This window comes from Pollicipes pollicipes, unplaced genomic scaffold (genome assembly GCF_011947565.3).
Source record: "Pollicipes pollicipes isolate AB1234 unplaced genomic scaffold, Ppol_2.1 Scaffold_7261;HRSCAF=8764_pilon_pilon_pilon, whole genome shotgun sequence".
Classification (NCBI taxonomy): Eukaryota; Metazoa; Arthropoda; class Thecostraca; order Pollicipedomorpha; family Pollicipedidae; genus Pollicipes; species Pollicipes pollicipes.
In genome coordinates, this window is record NW_023597054.1 from 2,736,571 (window position 1) to 2,758,254 (window position 21,684).

Consider the following 21,684-nt stretch of genomic DNA (forward strand, 5'->3'; position numbering starts at 1 on the left):
GTGCCTAGCAGGCCTCACATGGTGTCTCACAGGTCTCACATGGTGCCTCACAGGTCTCACATGGTGCCGCGCAGGTCTCACATGGTGCCGCGCAGGTCTCACATGGTGCCTCACATGGCGCCGTGCAGGGCTCACATGGTGTCTCACAGGTCTCACATGGTGCCGCGCAGATCTCACATGGCGCCGTGCAGGTCTCACATGGTGCCTCACAGGTCCCACATGGTGCCGCGCAGAGCCGAAAGGTCCACCGCGAGTAGCTCGCCATAAGCTTTCATCGGCCGATTACGACACTTTGTAAAGATTTGATCCGAACCCTTTGAATGGATGGATTTCCGGGGTCAGAACTCACGCTGAGCAGTGCTTGTCGTGTGAGTCCTGACCTAATACAATCCGATCGCGCAATTCCAGGCATCGGCAGAATTTAATGGTGAAAGTTAACGCGCCGCAATGCTCGGCACGGTCCGTCCTGTTGGGCACCAACACTTAAGCGAGTATATGGGCACCAATACTTGAGCGAGTATCTCAACAACAAAGGTTTATTCGGCAGTCACTAGAGCAGCGAGCGATCCGACCGCCGCATGCGCGCGCGGCATGAGAGAGGGAGCGGATGTTTGCCGAGCTTATCTGTTGTCGCTGACGAAGGCATATAAGACATTGTGAAACAATGCGCCAAATGAAAGGTCTTAACGAGTTAGAACTATTTCTGTCGGCTAAAGAAATGATTTAAACGGTAGGAAATGATCGTACGTACAGCTGGCGGAGCTGAGTGACGAATTCCAAGTAAAACCTGATACTGCTTAGGGCACGGTGACATCTAGCGGATGGGGCGGCAGGCGCATTTTCTAGTGGCGCCGCCTACAGCTTTCATGGCGCCACCTACGGTGGTGGCGCCGTCTACAAAGGTGACGCCGTCTGCAGTCCTGCCCTCTGACGCCAACTGATATTTAGCGCGACCGCTGCCACCGGCCGCAGGCTATAGCTGTCAAGGGTAAATAGCGAGTGCATAAAGCCACTCAAACCCGACACGACACGGGTGGGAGATCGGAAGGCAGGCGCTCTAACCAACTGAGCCACCAGGACAAATACGCTTGCCATAGTGTCTAACTCGTACACCAATGCGAGTCCATCCCATCGGTCATCGCCTAGATTTGGCTTAACAACAAGTGCACCTTCAATTAGACGGCAAAGTCAGCGGTGAGAACTATCATATTTGGTCTGCCGAGACTCCCGCCCAGGTTCGCGAAGCACTTCTGCACGGTGGGAAGTGAAAGGCGGGAGTGAACCACCTGGGGCGCCATATCAACAGTCCAGGCGTCATTGGCTCTTTTGGTTTCAGAACAGTCAATGAACTTAAGTGACATAACGGCTAGACGGTTTAAGGCAGTTTAAAACAGCTTTTAGTTGGCTTTAGGGAAAGTTTGCGGCTGGGGCATGTCACGTTAGTGGCGATAGTGACGTCAGAAAGATGGTGCGACGGCGCACACGGCGAACGAGACGAGACGGCTGCTCAGAGACTGGCTTAGACCCATAACTATTTTACTGAAGGCGCCAACTTCTTAGCAACACATTCCTTAGGTTTAAATTTCCCAGATATCTTGAGGGATATTTTAAGTGGCAAGTGTTGAGGACGGGTTCGAAACACCTAGCGCCATCCCTGTGCAGCCAGTGGGACTTTGGGTTGCACCTGACTAGATTCTGCCTTATTGTGCGAGCCTGTGTGGGCTTCTGGACGTGATTCTGTGTGGAGCATGTTAAGATGCGACACCAGCCGTTTTACATTCAGTCTAGGCTGTAGACAAAATTACGAGTCTGCGACATTCAGCGGCGGGATTCAACCCCACGCTTCCGGAGCAGAGAAGAGAAGAGAGCCACACCTGTCCACGGAAGATCGTCAAAAGCTTGCAACGCTGGGCCAGCCTGATGTGCTCAACTCAGGAGAACACTTAAGACTAGTGGGGACAGTGGAGCATTGCATCGAGCTGAAGGAGAAGCCAAAGAAAAAGAAGCGCTATCCAGTACCCCCAGCAGCTCCGAGACACGGTCATACAGCAGATCATGAACATGCTGTACAGGAGTGCGATCCGTTAGTATTCCAGTCCCTGTGCGAGTCCAGTTCCCATGGTGAGGAAAAATGGAGCCGACGTCTGTGCCGCATCTGCACCGACTTGTCAGAGCTCCATCGGTACATCTTGAAGGACTCGTTGCCGAGAGTAGAGTCGCCGCTCGCGTCCATCTGTCGCGGAATTCGGGTCCTCTCGCCACTGCAGCAGAATTAGCGCCGTGCTGGCAGGCCGTGAGGCCGGAGAAGTCATCACACGAGAAGCCTACCTCCAACACAGACGATGACGGCTGAGCTGGAGCGACGACTAACACGACGACCGGCCGCGGAGCTCCTCACCCCGCGATGGGAGCAGAGGTCAGGCTCCGGTGGTACGTGCTAGGGACGGAGCTCACCGAACTCACAGACCACCAGGCGCTGAAGTGACTGTGGAGCCTGAACGATCCGTCCAGCCGGCTGGTCCGGTGAGGGATGGAGCTGTCACAGCCTCACTGTGGCCCACTGACCAGGCTGGTCCGGTGAGGAAGGGAGCTGTTACAGCCTCACTGTGGCCCACTGACCAGGCTGGTCCGGTGAGGAAAGGGGCTGTCACAGCCTCACTGTGGCCCACTGACCAGGAGCCGCCATGCTGCACACGGTTGCGCTCCTCCGAGACGAAGGAGACGGTGCGCCCGTGCAGGGCACCCGGGCTGACGCAGGCACAGACTCAGCGCCAGGCGGAGAGGTCAGTGCTCTGATCCAGCGCACAGACTGTCGAGCGATTACCGTGCTCTGATCCAGCGCACAGACTGTCGAGCGATTACAGTGCTGGCAACGGGGCAACGCCGGGACTGTGGCGAAGTCAGAGTGGCAGCGGCCTGCATCAGCTAGCTGGTATTGGCTAGCTGGTATTGGCTAGTACTGGTGTTGACGGTACGGACTCATGGCATGGACCTGGGCGTGATGATGCGCCCAGTGCCGGAGATTGATCACAGCTGATTCGAAACAAGATATACGTTCATGGCAGCGATCTGCAAAAGGCGCACCTCTTTCGTATCGGACGACGTGGTGTTGCGCGTATGGGCACTAACACTTGGGCGAGAATCTGTGCGAGTACCGAGTACTGCGCGCGACTAGTAGTATCTAGATCGAACGGTAGATGGCAGAGCGTCTTGCGGAATATAGAAATACAGTCTAGTTCCGGCCGCCGTCTCGTGTGGACGTTCGCGAAGACAGAATCGAACATGGCGCAGCCGACCGGATCAGTGGGAATCGATCCCGCCTCGGTTCCCCTGCTGGACAACAGAGACGACGCTGTGACTAGTGCCGTACCCCGGGGAACGCGACTCGATGGCAAAAGATGCCAAACCGGAACGATTGGAGCTGACAGGTGACCGCGGAGCGACGTACCGCATGTAGGGACAGAGATGGGACGACTACGCGATGTTGTCGGACTTGAGCAGCAGACCGCCAGCCCTGCAGCTGGCGATTCTCCGGTCGTGCCTCTCGGGCGGGGACCTGACAGTCGTGGCCAACTTCGACATCCCTGCTTCCCAGCGATCGGAGCTCTCCGTCGTCCTCTCGCACCTGGACGGCTACGCCCGCGGCCAGGTCAATGAAGTTATTCAGAGGCGCACATTTGATATGTGCACCCAGCAGGAGGGCGAGTCATTTAATGACTTCTCCACTCGCCTCCGTGACCTCAGCCGTGAGTGCGGATTCTGCGATGCCTGCGGTGACAGCCTGATCAGGGACCGTATAGTCGTGGGCCTGCGCGACCCGGCGACAATCAAAACGATTGTGCGCCGTCCCACTCCTGTTGATGCAGCAGGCGATCCAGATCTGCCGTTCCGAGGAGGCTGCGACGCGTGACGTCACGAAGATCGTCGGCGGCGAGGCCGACGCCGTGTCAGCGTGCCGCGCCTCGCCCGGTCGGCCGGCGCGCCGGCCGCCCTTCGGACCCCAGGACTCGGCGCGGTGTCAGGTTCCAGTCGCGGAGCCCCACCCCTCCCCGCCGAGCGTCGGGTGGGGGGCGCCTCCGAGCGAGAAATGGACTCCGCGCGCCCGGTCTGCAGAAACTGCGGCAGCCGTCATGCACGATCTGACCGCTGCATGGCTGCGGGTCGGGCGTGCTACAACTGCGGCAGAACGGGTCACATCTCCAGGATGTGCCGCAGCGCGCGCCAGTCACATGAGACATCTGCCTCTGCGGTTACGCTCGCGACCGCATCAACGGGGTCCGCACCGACCGCCAGCGTGACCGTGTCAGGTCGTAAGACGGCCAAGATGACGGCGCTTCCGGACACCGGAGCCGACGTGTCAGTCGCTGGGTTAGACTTTGCCGAACTCATTGGCGAGATGAACGATAATCTTCAGCCGCCGTCGACCCATCCCCGCGCTGTGGACGGACACGCGACGCGCTCGCGCGGGAGTCTGCCCGTCCGAATCACAATGGGTGACGTAACGGTGTCTGACACGGTGCATATCATCCCAGGAGTGCCACGACTCCTCCTCTCGTGGCGCGCTGCCGTCCGTCTTCGTATTGTACCGGCCCATTACCCACGGCAGATAAATGCAGCCAGTCGGGGTGCCGGACCGCCCGGCGCAGCCGCTAGTCAGCCGCCACGGGAGGCGTTCATACTGTCCAAAGTACAGAATGTCCAAAGGTACAGAATGTCCAAAGTACAGAGTGTCCAGGGTACAGAATGTCCAAAGTTCATAATGTCCAAGGTACACAATGTCCAAGATGAGAAATAACTTCCAAAATGGCGCAGGGTGGAAGGAGCCTGTTTCATAATGCCCAATGTACAGTGTCCAAGGTACAGAATGTCCAAAGTACAGAATGTCCAATGTACGTATTATCCAAGGTACAGAATGTCCAAGGGCCAGAGCTTCCAAAATAGTTCTTGGAGCGGCCGCCAGGGTGTGAATAATCGCCCTTATTGGTAGGCAGTTATTGGTAATCGCCGTTGCTCCACCCACCGTCGGCCGAGCGCGTGCAGTCGACGTCAGTGCGAACACCACAAGCATGCGGTCGGGGGTCGCATAGCAACGGATTCATTTCCCACGCTGGTGCAGAGATGGTGTCGGATGCTGTTGGTCGGCGAAGCCGCGCTCGCCTTGCAAGTGATGGTTGAGTACGAAACGAGTACCGTGGAGTGGGGCGTTGGACACGCGCGGAGCTGCCGTGAAAGCGTCGCAGCGTTGCCCTTAGCCGGCGTGGAACTTGTTCTGTGTTTGACCGGGGGCGTGTTCGCTGTTTGGTCATAGCTTTATGAAACTAGACCCTCTTGTTGCAACTACTTTTTATTTTTAGTGATTGCTGCCACGTTTTCACCACAACCAGCCTACAGCGTCCAAAGGAGTAAACCTTGCAAGAGAGGGGAAAGTATGGGTATCAATAAGTTATGTTTCCTATCGGGTAAACAGCCTGTTTCTGATCATTTATCACTGAGATCAGGTCAGAGATGCAACATATTTCAAAGCACACTACATTACAAATCATAGGATATGGTTCAATGAGTAGCCATTTGTGGACGAGATACTGCACATGATGGCATTTAGAACAATTAGCTGGTGCATTAACAGATTGGTGGAGACTTTTCATTGATGTGGACTCCCCACGTCAATTTATTGGGTCTGTCAGGGGCGGACGCCAGGAGATATAAGTTGAGGAGAGGCTTTTCCAGCGGACTTCTTGAACAACATGAGGTCTCCTTTCAGAGAGGGGGGGGGGGGGGGGGGGGCACACCGTCGCACGTGGGCTGGGCAGCACGCACTAACTGATTGAGCTATGGCGGCGTTTCTGCTACTAAAAGTCACACCAGTCCAATAGGACGCACTGATTAACAAGTCATGAGATCCCGCTGGGCTGAGAGGTGGCTGTGCTTAGTTTCATGTATCTAGGAAGTAAGTCTGTAAAATGGCCGAAATCTGAGGACAACTTCGGTTTTTTAGATATGCTCGCCCGACAAGAGAAGTCGGTGACACTGCCTCTGTTCATCGTATGAGAGCAAATCCAGAAATCTATCACTCGTTAAAAGAAAAAGGCAATGCTTACACGTGTGCTAACCGTTAGTGCTTAAAACAGTACGGTAACACACACACACGCGCGCACACACACGCACGCACGCAAGCAAGATTTTTCCTCACAATTTTGACATATATGCCAAAACACAGGTACGTCAGTATACCGGGAGACCCGTGGCTACGCCAAAATTCTATGCCAATATTTCCAAAATATTATGACAAATCAACAGTTCCAGGTAGTGCACGTGGTCACCTGTGAATAAGTCAGCGCATAACGCGCAATTCAAAAGGCCTGTGACTGATCGTAGCTGTTGTAAATATGTGCAGATCCTGACAAGAAAAGTATTAAAATAATCAAGCATGCAAGCTCCCATATCCTAATGCAAGGCACACGGCACTATGATAAGGCTTGCACGAGACACCAATGGCTAGGCCGGAAGGTTTCGATGGACTGTATCACAGATCAGAAGGCAATTCGCTGCAGGAAATCAGTGTCAAAATCAATCAGCAGACAAGTATTGCTGAACGTACCCTATCTGAGGAACAGCCCTAACAATCAGTATTTCGCGATGGTGCTCGCGAGTTTATCCTCTGTCAACGTTTACCGACACGTAGCGATTCTTATATTCTTGGTCCGCATTGTCTTATGCCGTTGCTGAAATGTGCACCTAAAAGTTTAAGTATGTTATAATGTGTGCCATTGGTGCATGCATGTCGACTACTTCCTCCCCCAATTGTGAGCGTACGCTCGCCGTAGATATGTGTCCCCAGGAGTTCATTAAACAAGCCCGAGTGTCATGCATTATTCTTCTTACATACAATTTCGCTGGAAAAAGATTACAAGACATTTTGTGTACATCCTGTGCGTGCAGAACCATATACCATGTATTGTGCATTCTGCTCTATTCTCTGCGTTTTAATTTCGGTCCATTGAGACCATCGGTGTAGGAACAGGGGGCCAGGGGACCATGGACCCCCCCACTTTTCAAGGTGGGGGGCTTGCAATGTCAACTGCCCACCCCCCCTTCACTTTTCAGATTGAGGCTGCATTTGGCTTACTTTTGCACTAAATATAACATGCATGCCGATTTACCAATTTCACCAGCCATCGCCCTTAAGGTGCGTCATCTTTTTCGTTTGCTCATAGGCCATCGCTTAGTGTTACAGCCGCAAAGCCGAAGCCGCATGTGGTGGAGACTGCAACGCCGGGTGTCGAGGCTGTTCCTGCTATGACTTGGGAGCGCGCATGTTTAAGACCATATCATGTAGTTTTCTTATCAGTAGTTAGTTATGACAGGATCTTGAGCATATTTAGACGAACATGGGTTAGCCATGTTAATGGAAATTAGGGACACCACTTCATCTACAATCTACCATCAGGGAGAACTCAATATCTCTGAAGAACACAGAAACACACGGAACTAGAGTCTATGTGACAATTATTGGACTATCTGCGGTGATCAGGGATGTTGTTGCGTCAATGAGGGTTCCTGTGTTGATCCGGGGCTAACTGCGCGTATCAGAAGGCCTCCCGTGTCAGGGATGGGAACAATGTGGTATGCTATATCCTTTTAATGGCCCCCGGATCGACCAGGCGATCCCACCCCGTGTCGCCAGCATGATGGCCAGAAGACACTTTGCGATGGAATGGAATGGCCCTTCAACCCTTGATCGGAAACGGTAATGTACCCCTGATGTTCTTCTCAAGAGGCCCTTACCCGAAAGGAAATAAGGAGTCTCATTATTGTTGAGTAGAGTGAGATTTTTTTATTGTTGAATAGGATGGGTAGAAATCAGCTTAAAAACGAGCAAGTTCATGCCATGCTTGCCTGAGAACGCTGTTTTTTCAGAATGTACTAATGAAGCAAATTACATCAAAATGCTTGAGCATACCCGCCCGCAACCTCGAGAGCAAGGATGGACTGGGTTGCAGCTTCCGTAAAACCAAAAAGTTTCGGCCACTGCAATTGCCACCAGACGGCGGGTGCCGTGTTAATCTGTCTTCTGGATAGACAACAAAAAAATCTGTTCTTTTTATCAGTCAAAAACTTGCACACGTGAAATATGCGCTCAATACTTTTGCTAAACTTTACAGTATTTCAGAATACTTTTTCAGGAGCGCCGTCGTTTTCATCGAACTGTTGGCCACAGCTTAGTATCAGCTGCTAGGCCGACGTTGCGCAGCCTATGGAGGCTGCAACACTTGGTGTCGAGGCTTGTGTTTCGAAGATTTTGGAGTGCGCATGCTCAAAATGACGTCACATAGCTTGTATTGATAATCGTTTACAGTGTTAAAAGGTAATAATTTCAGAAGCGTCACCATTTTCGTCCACCGGTGGGCCACGGTTATAAGCTAGCCACTGGGCTAAAGCTCCGCAGATAGTGAAGGCTGTAACGCCTGGTGGTGAGGTTTTTGTTGCTAAGATTTGCGGGCGCGCATGTTAAAAGAGCATGTCACATAAATTATATCACTAAAAGATTCCAACTGAATGGTGTACATTTCCAGACGAACATGGCCTGGCTATGTTAATGCACATTGTTGACCACTTGATCTGCAAATTTTCATCTTCCAATTTGGATCAAACACATCGATCTACAATCTACCTTTGCGATGTCCTAAATGTCTGTAGAACCAAGCTGAAAATTCTGACAAGGCTTTTGAATTCTATCAATTTAGAAGGAGTCAACTAACCATTATAAATTAAGAACGCCGGTAACTTATTCCATGCAGTCGTTCAACGGCTGATTTCTGCAGTTTGTTTACCTCAAAATACAAACAGAATTCAGCTCGCGGTAGCTCCTGGTTTCTGTGCGGGTTGCAAGGAAACAATAACCATAAAACGAAGAAAACCGTGTTCCCTGTTAACCAGTAAGCTATATCAGGGGATTCTTGGGGGGATCACCATAAGATGGGCTTTTGTTCCCCCTTGGCAACGCTCTGGCTACGCCCCTGCCGACACACAAAAGCAGATCAAGTTGCGTACGTCGCATGATGGACAATGAAGTGTCCGTTGGGCCAATCCATACCTAAGGCAGACAGCTTCCCGGAGGCTATTTTTCTGTGAAGGTATGGTATACGGGAAGGTTATTCGGAAAAAATACTGTTGCAGGTGTCCAACACATGTTTCGCCATGTAGTAGTAGCGCTGATCCAAAAAGTATGCAACAAAGTAGCCATACGATCAGGTCGCAGACAGTCGTGCGGGAGGCATCCGGGCCAGGGCAGTGACCACCGACGGCGGACGGAGCAGGGCCCAGATAAGGAACATATGGCAGATGGGCCTCGTGGCTTGGTTCTGAAAAGCAGTGTGAGCCATCGATCCACCTTCAAAATTCTCACTAGCCTATATCCAGGCCGTACTTTGGCATTTACACTGTGGAGGTAGATGCCTCCCCAATGGCCCAAAATGCCCGCCCGCTCGTGCAATTTAGCTCCCCCAGGAGGGATAATGTTAAAATGGACGAATAACCTCGGGGAGCTGGATAGCCTTATTTGCCAAATGACAGATGAGTCGAATAAACAAGATTGTGCACCAGTGAGAAACAGCTCTAGATGCATATCTAGCGTAGCAGCCATGACATTTGAATAAAGAGCGATGACAACCTCCATCTCTACCCCCTCTCGCCGGTCATCGGGCTCGCTTTCCAGAAAAAAAATGCTGAAGTACACCCGGAGCTTGGCCCCCACCTTTTGAGACGTTCCTACGCCTTTGATTGAAGCATATATGACAAGCTTGATGAGGTTTTTATGACAGTCCTTTTTCTTTCGATTTCGGCAAAGAAGCCTGGCATGGGCTAGTTCCATGAACCAAAACGCGCAAGTGTCATCGGCGTGTCGCATGTGCGATCATGGTCTTATATGTTATATAACTGGAAGAAAAGATGAATCCGGACACAGCATAGATAATAAAGTCTAGCAGGATGATAGTTTAGATGCTCTCACTGCCCGCGAAAACACTAAACGTGACAAAGAATGCAAGAACTTGCAGGAATACTCCGTTTAGAGAATGAATACGGTCGGTATAGTGACCATAATCGAGGAAAACTTGATAGCATATCATTCTTTGGTATCGCACTGAGTGCTTCCTGACTGTTTCCAAGAACCATCTCACAGATTTGACAATAGCCTGGTGTTCTTCGCAATCTCAGTGCACGACTTGAGCGCATAGCTACATGAAATAGCCATGCACCTCCCCTAGCTCTAGTATTTGTTTTCTTTCATCTCTCTTTCGAAATGAGGGTTAAATCAAGGTTGTACATCAGATATATTGACGAAATTTGTTGCATCGGAGCCTAGGAGACTGACTGGTTAGCCTTCTTTGCCAAAATTAGAAAGCGCTATCCCAACATGTCTGTCATACCGGTACAGACCGCTCAATAAAGTTGATTGCTTCCCCGACACCTTATTTGTAGTACCGCTAGACGGGACCTAAACCACAGTAATACGCTTCAAGCCCATGGTGCCGCGATTATACTACACTTCGCGTCGGCCCGTCCATGACTAAACAACAAGCAGCCATGAAATCTCAAATATTAAGAGCGTTGCGCGCCTCTTCTGGCCTTCAGTCGTGTGAGCATAATGCGTTTGAAATTAAATTAAATGGGAAGTGCTTCTCGTTTTCCACGACAATACATACCTGTAAAAACGGGTGTCCATTGCCGCCTGTATTGCGCCTCCTCGATGTAATTTCTCATCACGTCCAAACAGAAGCCATAAAAATGTGAAATAAACGCATTTTTTGTATGTGGAACAAGTCTTCATAGATCACGTCATGTGAGAACAGGGATATACCGCGCTACCACTGCACAGCGGAATTACTGCAAACAGGGGCGGGTCCAGTATGTCGTGAAGGGGCGGGGGGGGGGGGAAGCACGCAACATTGTGGTGCCCCCTAGAGTTTGGGGTTCTTTCCAAACAAATTCTGCCATCAAATTTTGAGATACAAAGAATGTGTACATTGTATCCCTAGCTTCTTAGCCGAAGTAGTGATAGCTTGTACTATTTTTTTTTTTGCTCTCTTTAACCCTCGTCTTCTAAAGGCTGCACAGCATAACATAGGTTTCAATACTTGAATTATTTATTTTCCGCATAAGTGTGCATTTATATACAAATATATACATACGCACATTTTATATGTATATATGTGATAGTAAATACGGGACCCACGCAAGCAATATGCATGACCATAGGGTAGCATGACCAGCAGTCCTCATCCTAATTTCATTCTAGTTGACCGCCCCAGGGAACCCAAGTGTTCCGTTTGAGGGTAAAAGCTCCTCACGTATGCGCCAAAGGATTGAAAATGAAATTACAAAATGGGATAAGACATCAATTCTCTAGGAACTTAAGTACAGAGACAGCTCAGGTGGGATAATGGAAGCGTAAGATTTCAGACCGGTTTATTGGACACCTCGGTGGCGCACGTATACAAAAAGTGCGCACATCGTCGCGAAGAAAACATGACAGGTAAACACGTTAAGTATACCTAATGTCGAATTAAGCAATCGCATCGCGTGCGTAGTTTTGATAGATGCAGCATTGCACAAGAAACACTAGTTGTAAAGAAGACATTTTAACGTCAGGAAACAAGTATGCATATATTTAAATTGTTGCGCGCAATCGTCAACTTTAATCGAGGCAAGTAAGCATGCATCATCTTGGGACGTCACATGAGCAGGGTTTTTCATGTGAAGTACATTTAGAAATGGTGCTTTAGTCATTATCTTGAACACCTTGACCTTATTCTTGGTAGTGGTCATCTATTACATCAAATTTAACCGCCCGTGTTTCGATCAGCTTTCCGCACGTGCTGGATATGGGGCGTTTCTTTATTACCATATTGAGGAGCATTCACCATCATTCAACGATATTCATTACTGACCACGAAACATTTTTGATGTTAGCTTGCTATTGCTGAAACCCCATCCCATAGTAACCACAATGCTAGTGTATGATGCCAGGAGCGATTACCTCGAGCTTATTTGTTATTTGAAGTTGTTTGAACTTATTAACCCGAACTTGTGATGTCTGCATTATACTGACAATTGAGCAGTCAAGATCGGCATCCGGAATTGCCCACTGCTGGTGTCGATCTCGACAACTATATTTTCGAGCATAGCGCAGCTATAATTGCGTTTCATATTCCGCCTGCTTTCAATGTTTTTTAGCAGCCCAAAACGCAGGCAAACCTTACCGGGCCCAACTTTGACAATCAGCAACCAATGCTCGGCGCGGCGCCTCCAGCCGGCTCCATTGCGTCGTGGAGCGGACATGGATCTGTTACTAAGCTAGTAATCCGGCCGGCCAGCCTCACGCGCGTGGTCTTCGTAATGGTGTCGACTGTATGCGCGCGGCCGGCGCTGGGCGGGGCAACGCTGCCTGCCAATAAGGGCGATCATTCTTGCCCTGGCGGCCGCTGTAGGAACTAGTTTGGAAGCTTTGGTCTTTGGACATTCTGTACCTTGGACAATACGTACATTGGACATTCTGTACTTTGGACATTCTGTACCTTGGACATTCTGTACATCGGGCATTATGAAACGGGCCCATTCCACTCTGCGCCATTTTGGAAGTTATTTCTCATCTTGGACATTGTGTACCTTGGACATTCTGTGCTTTGGGCATTCTGTACTTTGGACATTCTGTACCTTTGAACATTCTGTACCTTGGACAATATGATACGGACCTGCTGCCGCCGCCCAACCCAGCCGCGGCTGAGACGCGCGCGCCGCGCCGCAGCCAGCCCTCCCCTACCGAAACCGGAGACGAGACGGGACGCCGCGAGCACCCGGCCGGGGGGGGGGGGGACCGTCGGACGACCGACCTCCGACGACGGAGACAGCGGAGACGGGCCGGCCCGCCCGTCCCCAGCGGACCACACCGCCCGGTCGGTGCTGCCCTCTACAGTCCCCGTGCAGCACGCAGTGCCTCCAAGCGCCCCAGAGCTGCCTCACGATCACATGTCTTCCGACGTGACCGAGAATGCAGCGCCACTTCACGAGTTTTCCGACCTGTTGGACGGCAAAGTACGAACCATGCCAGGAGAAGAATACCAAATCCATCTGCGAGAAGGCGTCACCCCCTTCGCCGTGCGCTCGCCACGCAGGGTGCCGATAGCTCTGAAAGAGCCCATGCTCCACGAGCTCGAAAAACTCGAGCGAGACGGCATCATCGAGCCCGTCACGGAGCCAACTAAGTGGTGCGCGCCCATCGTAGTGGCCCCTAAGACGGACAGCATGGGCATTCGACTGTGTGTAGACCTTTCAAAGCTGAATAGGTCCGTGAGGCGGGAGCTGTACCAATCTAACACACCGGCTGAGTGTGTCGCATCCATTACAACGTCGGACGCTGAATGGTTTAGCGTGTTCGACGCCACCAAAGGATGCAACCAGTGTCCTCTAGACAAAGACAGCCGAAACCCGACGACGTTTATTACACCATTCGGGCGCTACCGCTATCTGCACGCCCCCTATCGCGTCTCGTCAATTAGCGAGCATTACAATCGGCGCATGGACGAGTGCTTCGGGAACGTGGACGGCGTCCAACGTGTCGTGGACGACGTCATCATCTTCAGCAAGACGCAAGAAGAACGCCTCGCCCGAGTCCGGAAGTTTTTGACGAGGTGCCGTGCCCGCGGGGTCCCCCTGAACCCCTCCAAGACGCAGCACATGAAGACCAGCGTCAAATTCGCCGGCTTCATCGTGTCCCGAGACGGCTACGTGCCACACCCAGCCCTGACGAACGCCATAGCGGCGTTCCCGGCACCGAAATCGCTCACTGACCTCCGGAGCTTTTTCGGCCTTGTCAACCAAGTGGCGCCATTCAACGAAGAGACGGCTAAGCTGCTGGAACCGCTGCGCCACCTACTAGGCGCAAAGAGAACCTTCATCTGGGACACCTGTCACGAGGTGGCGTTCTAGGCAGCGAGAGAGGCGCTGTCGTCCGTCCGCGCTCTAGCATACTTCAACCCGACAAGGCTGACGGGTCTGTCTACCGACGCCAGCCGTCTCCAGGAGCTCGGGTTTCTGCTGCAATAAAAGCGGCCGGACGGTACCTGGAAAGTAGTGCAGGCCGGGTCCCGCTTCCTCACCGACACCGAATCTCGGTATGCTACAATAGAACTAGAACTGCTGTCAGTCGCCTGGGCGGTGAAAAGGTGCCGACTTTTCGTCTCTGGCCTTACACACCTGAACATCGTCGTTGATCACCGTCATCTCGTGCCCATCATCAACAACAAAAACCGCGACGAAATCGAGAACCCGCGACTGCAAAGACTGCGCGAAAAAACATCCGACGTCAGCATGACTGCCTCGTGGTGTCAACGCAAGAGCCACCTAGCGGCCGACGCGCTCAGCAGGTCACCAGTCGACCCGCCCACCGATGACGACGAGCTGGCCGAAGACGACACCGCTCCTACCGTCGCCACCGTCGCTGCGCGGGCGATCGACGCGTCGCATCTCGACCTCCGACCACGGGACGTGCTGGAGGCTGCAGATGGCGACGAGGAAGCCAAGCTCCTACTCCAGGCAGTCACGAACGGCTTCCCTCATCAAAAAGCCGACCTCCCGTACCAAATACGCCCCTACTGGTCAGTGCACGACAAACTGACGGTTGAAGACGGTCTGGTGCTTCACGGGTGCCGCCTCGTGATCCCTCAGCCAATGCGACCCGCCGTGCTCCGGGAGCTCCACGCCGGACACACGGGCAAAGAAAAGACAAAAAGTCGGGCCGGCAGCTAATATTTTGGCCTGGGATGTCTTAACGACATCGACAACATAACCAAGACATGTCAGCAATGCCAACGAGAGCTGCCGGCCCAACAAAGAGAGACGATCCGGCATCACGAACCAGCCAGCCGGCCGTTCCAGCATCTCTGCGCAGACTTCTGCTAATATGCCGGGCGCCACTTCCTGGTCGCGGTCGACCCATTCTCTGGCTGGCTGATTGTTAGCCCGCTTGGCCGCCACGCCACCGCCGCCGACCTCATCAGAGAGTTCCGTGCCATCTTTTGCACGGCTGGGGTGCCGGAGCTCCTGTGGTCGGACGGCGGCCCTCAGTCCACATCAAAGGCGTTCAAAGCATTTCTCACCAAATGGGCAGTGACCCACAAGATGTCTCCGCCACACTACCCGCAGTCAAATGGCCGCGCCGTAGCACTGGTAAAATACGCTGCCAAACTCATCCTCCGGTGCTGGCGACAAAATCCTGTGGACGACGACGCCTGGGTGCGAAGCATGTTGCAACGCCGCAACACACCCGGCCCGGACGGCCGATCACCGGCTCAGACCCTCCTCCACGCCCCCGGGCGGGACATGGTGCCGGCTCACCGGCACCATGCTCACCGGCTCACCGGCGGGCGTTCGCGCCGCGCTGGCAGCAAGAAGCTGATGACGCCGAGCGCGCCGCGGCCGCGGCCGCGCGACAAAAAGACATCGACGCGCGGTACAACTTCCACTCGCGGGATCTGCCAGTCCTCCGGACGGGGACTCCAGTCGCCCTCCAAAATCTGGCCACTGGTAGCTGGGACCGGTACGGCATCATCGCAGAGATCGGCCCTCACCGCCGCTACTTCATCCGCCTGCCCAGCGGCCGGGTGTTGACGCAGAACCGGCGTCACATCCGCCAGCGGTACGCCCCCAGCCGGCCGGACGCGGCCGAGCTCTCGCAGCTGCCCGCGGCCGCGCCCCGGGCGCCGGCGGCCGCGGCGGGCACACCGTCTCCGCCCGAGCCGGTCCCCGCGGGGGATTCGGGACGTCTGAGTGAGCCGACCCCAGGTCCAACCCCGGCCGGGGAGGCGACGCCCGACGTCTTCCCGGCGCCGCCGCGACGGTCTGCACGGGCTACCCGGCGTCGCGAACGTCTAATTGAGACCATGTGAGTGAGTTGCCAGGCACACCGTGTGCGGTAGATTTAGTATTTTCTATAATTTAGTATCCGACCCCATATTTTCTCACCGTAGCCTCCGCGCTCCGCCGCCGTCTTCCTACCGGCCCGCGATCACGTCTCCCGCCATACTTGTCGTGTTCAATTCTCTAGTGTACACTCCATCCCTCGCGTATAAAAGATTGTGTTCGTCATTCGATGGCGTCCCGCGGGCTGAATGACTGGTGGGGGGATGTGCGAGTACCGAGAATAGCGCGCGAGTAGTAGTATCTAGACCGAACGGTAGATGGCAGAGCGTCTCGCGGAGTACGGAAATACAGTCTAGCTCCGACCGCCGACTCGTGTGCACATTCGCGGAGACGGACTCGAACACTGACGAAAGGCATATTAGACATTGTGAAACAATTCGCCAAATGAAAGGGCTTTACGAGTTGGAACTATTTCTGTCGGCGTGAAGAAATAATTCAAACAGTAGGAAATAATTGTAGGTACTGCTGGCGGAGTTGAGTAACAAATTCCAAGTGAAATCTGATACTGCATAGGGCACGGTGACATCCAGCGGATTGGGCGGCAGGCGCATTTTCTAGTGACGCCGCCTACAACTTTAGGGACGCCACCTACGGTGGTGGCACTGTCTACAGAGGTGCCGCCGCCTACAGGTGACGCCGTCTACAGTGGTTCCGGCTGCCACGGACGTGGCTGCTCCCGCAGTTGCAGACGTCCATGTAGCTGAGGCTGGCGATGAACTGTGCAGCCCGCGTCAGACCTGTTCGATAAGTGTGCTCGTAATATAACGAAACAAAGAAGAGCGCGGCTGCCTGTATTAACAACGTCACCGGCACCTCCGTGCGCACCTCTCCCGCTCCTCTCCTCTCCCCCACTGCCGCCGCGCCGGCCGGTCCAGGCGTCAGTCAGCTGACTCAGCAGCCAGACGCGGCTGAGGAGACGACCCACATGTGTCGGTCGGCCGACTCGGCGTAAACACAGCACACTCCCCCTGATCTTAGATCACAACACGTCACACATCATACACAGGGTCATACACATAATATAACGCGCCTCATTGGCACATGGCACAACGGGCGCACTGCCGTATAGCACGACAACTCCTCCTCGGCGGCTGCGGCTCTCGGTCCACATCATGGCCGTCAACTGCCGGTCATGATGTGAACTGGGTTTATGTGAACATGATGTGAACTGTGAACCTCAATGTTCCCTCCCGTTCCTGGCTCTGTCCTCCGGCGCCCCGGCTTCCCTGACCTCGCGTTCTGCGTCCTGATCCACACGCGGAGCCGCTATTTGGAACATGCTCGGCTCGTCTACATCAGAGCCTTCCGCCGCCCCCCTTTCCTCGCCCGCGTCATCTCGCTCCACGCCGGCGACACGCAGGTCGCGCACGTGCCGAGGCATTCTGTCGACCTCCACGGTCTGCGCGGACAGCACTTTGGTGACAGTGCCGAGCGAGTTATGTTTACCACATCAGCGGCTTGGGTCCCACATCCACACACTGTCGCCAACACCAAACTTATATACCACTACGCTCGGCTCATCCACCGCTCTGTCAATTCCGCGCACGCGCAGCTCGTACCGGTGTACCGCGGGCGCAGTCTCATGTCCCATCCCGTCCTTCGGTGTCCCATTGTACATATAGACGGCTTCATCCGCCGAACACTGTGACCGAGCCAGGACAGATTTCACCGTTCGGTGGCATCGTTCCACCACCTCGTTTCCAGACGGTGCATGATCTGCACGGAACCAGACCGCGAGCCCCCACCGCCGCGTGAAGTCTCCAAACGCTGCACTAACGCTTGGTCACTGTCGTCGTCGGCCGGACGCGCCTGCAGAAATGCAGGGTGCGCTTAGCTCCTGGATGTCCAGAGAGTTCATGCACTCTGCGGGTTTCTGACAGCTCCTCCGTCGCCCCGTCACTGGAGACGGCGGCGCAGGTGACACCGTTGGACGCAGCCGACAGCCACTTTTGCGGCACTCGAGTGAGAACATCAGCGTTGTTCTCACAGGAGCTCACAAAGCTGACGCTGACTGCCAGCTCGTGCTCCTCGATGGCCGGCTTGAAGGTCTGCAGGCGTCGGCGAATCAGCAGATCGCTAGCCGCCTTTGTCCTCAGCCGAGCTTTGCCCGAGAGCACGTCGGAGACCCAGTGGTGCACGGACCGAGAGTCAGTCATCGCCTCCACGGTCTTGGCTCCCCACACGATGGCCAAATTTGTACCTTTCAGCACAGCGTCCATCTCGGCCATGTTAATGTGCACACACTCGTCGCGTCGGAGCCAGTTCCCGTCTTTCACTATCTCCCCGTTCACCTCCAGGGCCGCTCCCAATGCCAACGAACTAGCGTCCACCCACACTCTCGCCACGGTACCGTTCACGTTCCTCCGTCCTCCCGCGGGGTCAGCCTATGACGTACGGTGCAGCATCTCTTCCACCATTTCATTTCCTAATCCCACGATGTTGTCACTGAGTTTGTCAGGCGCTTTATGAACGAAGTCGCGGGTCGAAGCCACCCGCAGACCGGCAGATGGGCGATCAGGCGGCCACACAGGGAGAATACACTCCGTTTGGTCAGTGGTCGCAGCGCGTCAGTCACTTCGTTGTCCCTCCGCCACACGAGCTGTCCTCGCTTCCCCTCGACGCGCAGTCCGAGCACACGGGCGCCGTCGGACAGCCGCACAGCTGGCTTACAGTCGAGACCATACCGGCGGAGGTTAGCTTCTACATGCTGCGCAGGGGCGACGTTTTCGTTGACGAAAATACCATCCACATACGGGGACACTGCACGGTCGACTCTGGAGTCCCAGCTCAGCACTGCAGCCAGGATCTCCTTCAGCACCAGCGGCGCTATGTTAAAACCGATCCCCAGAGCGGTCAGGCAGTACCGGGTGCCACGGAACACGATCTGGTAGGACCTAGAGTGGTATCTGGTATCTGGTATCTGGTAGGACCAGAGAGATTCGTGAACATGGATCTGTAGGTATGCCTTACGGAGATCTATCGGTGCAGCGTCGCGCCCCAGCTTACGCTAATCCCGCAGCTTCTCGGCACACACGTCTGCGTCGGCGGTGTGAGCTGTGACGTGGTCATTGAGTTCCCTGAAGTCCAGTACTGGTCTTACTTAATGCTTGTTTGAGTTGACGACAGCCATCAGAGGAATGGTCCCTCGGACCAGGCCGTGCAGCCGCTCGTCATACGGCCGCAACCATTCATTGGCCGCCCATGCAGACAGCTGTTCCTCGCACGCGCTCCGTGCCGCAGGTGTTATACGGTACTCGGTAGCCTGACTCAACAGTCTCTCTGGTTTGACACCCTCGGCCCATTTCCACACCACAGTCCATTTTCTCTTCTGTCTGTCATACGTGGCCCGGAAGTCCGTCTCTTCCACATTTACCACTGCCGCTGGTCCCCCACCGCCATCAGCTGCCGCCGCCACCGCCGCCCGCTCACTGCTCCCGGCCTCTGCCACCGCGGCCGACCCCTCACCGCTCGTGGCCGCCGTGGCCGACCCCTCACCGCTCGCGACCGCCGCCGCCGACTCCTCACCGCTCCCGGCCGCCGCGGCCGACCCCTCACCTCTCGTGGCCGCCGCGGCCGACCCCTCACCGCTCGTGGCCGTCGCGGCTGACCCCTCACCGCTCGTGGCCGTCGCGGTCGACCCCTCACCGCTCGTGGCCGCCGCGGCCGACCCCTCACCGCTCGTGGCCGTCGCGGCCGACCCCTCACCGCTCGCGACCGCCGCCGCCGACTCCTCACCGCTCGCGGCCGCCGCCGCTGCCACGCAGGCGCCGCCAGCTTCCATTCCAAAACACACGCCTTCGGGCGACCTCACATTCACTCCGCCCAAAGCCCCCACTCCATCCATTCCAAGGGTCGCCGAGAAGCCGAGCGGCCTTTTCTTTACGACGATCGCGTTCACGATCACCGCTGCACACAGTCCTGGGAGCTGAATACGGACGTCAGCCGTGCTGGCACAGTCAAAGCGTTGACCGCTAACCGCCACAACGCTGGCATCGCTCCTCTGCCAATTGGCACACAGAGACGGGTGCACTATGCTGCGCGTGCATCCCGTATCGACGAGCACCTCGCACTCAGCTTCCCCCAGCGCCAGCACTCTGACCGGCGGCGCACCGCAACACCTCAGTCCGGAGAGGAGGCCGGCGCACGAGCCTCCTCTCGATCCCCGTTTTCCGGACATTGGGCTGCCATATGTCCCCAACCATCACAGCGGTAGCACTGGATAACTCCTGCATTACCGCCTGCACGTGCAGAGCACTGGCGCGCGATGTGGCCCGGGTGACCACACGCGTAGCACACTATACGCCTGTGCGATCCGCCGTGCGAACCGGCTGCCGTGTGAGTGGCCCTCGTCGTGTCGGCGCGGCTGCCTCCTCCGGTCCGTCGCCCTCCTCTCGGAGGACGGCGCGCGGCTGCCTCCTCCGGTCCGTCGCCCTCCTCTCGGAGGACGGCGCGCGGCTGCCTCCTCCGGTCCGTCGCCCTCCTCTCGGAGGACGGCGCGCGGCTGCCTCCTCCGGTCCGTCGCCCTCCTCTCGGAGGACGGCGCGCGGCTGCCTCCTCCGGTCCGTCGCCCTCCTCTCAGAGGACGGCGCGCGGCTGCCTCCTCCGGTCCGTCACTCTCCTCTCGGAGGACGGCTCTGGCGCAAAGAGAGGGACTCCATCCTCGCGCCAGCAGGTAGCAGCCGTTTGGTCTATTCGGGCGGACCGGCCACAAATGCGCAGACCACGCCTTCCTCTGACAGCTCGTAAAATAGCGTCACCAGCTGCTGCAGCTTCGCCCAATAGACGTCTTCTAATTCACCAGCGCGCAGCCGTCGTGCCGTACACAGCTCGTCCGCTGCGAACTTGTCCACGGCGACGTAGAGCTCTCTTGGCTTGCTCGGCGTCTCTCCTGTGCTCTGTTGATAGCTGCCGGTAAACGGTCGGGGCGCCGCCTTTCAGACGCAACGGGATGATGATCGTGACATCCGCCTCTGGCTGCTGCAGACTGCACACCATCTCACCTTCTGCACACCTTCTCGAGCCAGTCCAGGATATCGCCGGTGCCATCAAATTCAGTGGTAAGTTTAACGTCAAAACTTGTCATGGTTAACAGCCGAAGTAGCTTGTAAGATAACGAAACAAAGAAGAGCGCGGCTGCTTGTATTTAGAGCGTTACCGACACCTCCCTGCACACCTCCCCTGCGCCTCTACTCCCTCCCACTGCCGCCGCGCCGGCCGGTCCAGGCGTCAGTCAGCTGACTCAGCAGCCAGACAGGGCTGAGGGGGCGACCCACGCGTATCGGCCGGCCGGCTCGGCGTAAACACAGCACGGTGCTCAGGATGATGGTAGAGTCAATGTTGGATACGCCGTCGAAGCTGACTGTGTAGCTTCCGTCTCGGACCAGTTCGTTGAATGATGACTCTGATACCTGAAGCCGAGGTCGCAGGCTCGTTGGGTGCAGAGAGCTCGCTTCACAAGGAGCGGTCGCCGGTCGCGTCCAGCCCGACGCTTTTTGCTGTAGATGTGTGATCGTTTGTGACGGTGTGGTGTGAGCCTTTTTGTAGGTGGAGGACATGGAGGACTGGCTCGGGACCCCTAGCGTCATCTATGTGCAGCCATCGGAACTTAGGGTATGTTAAGCTGCGTTTCTCCCTTCTCTTGCGAGCCTGTTCGGGCGCCTTAGGCGGATCCTAGGAGGGGGGGGGGGGGCACGGGGCCATGGCTCC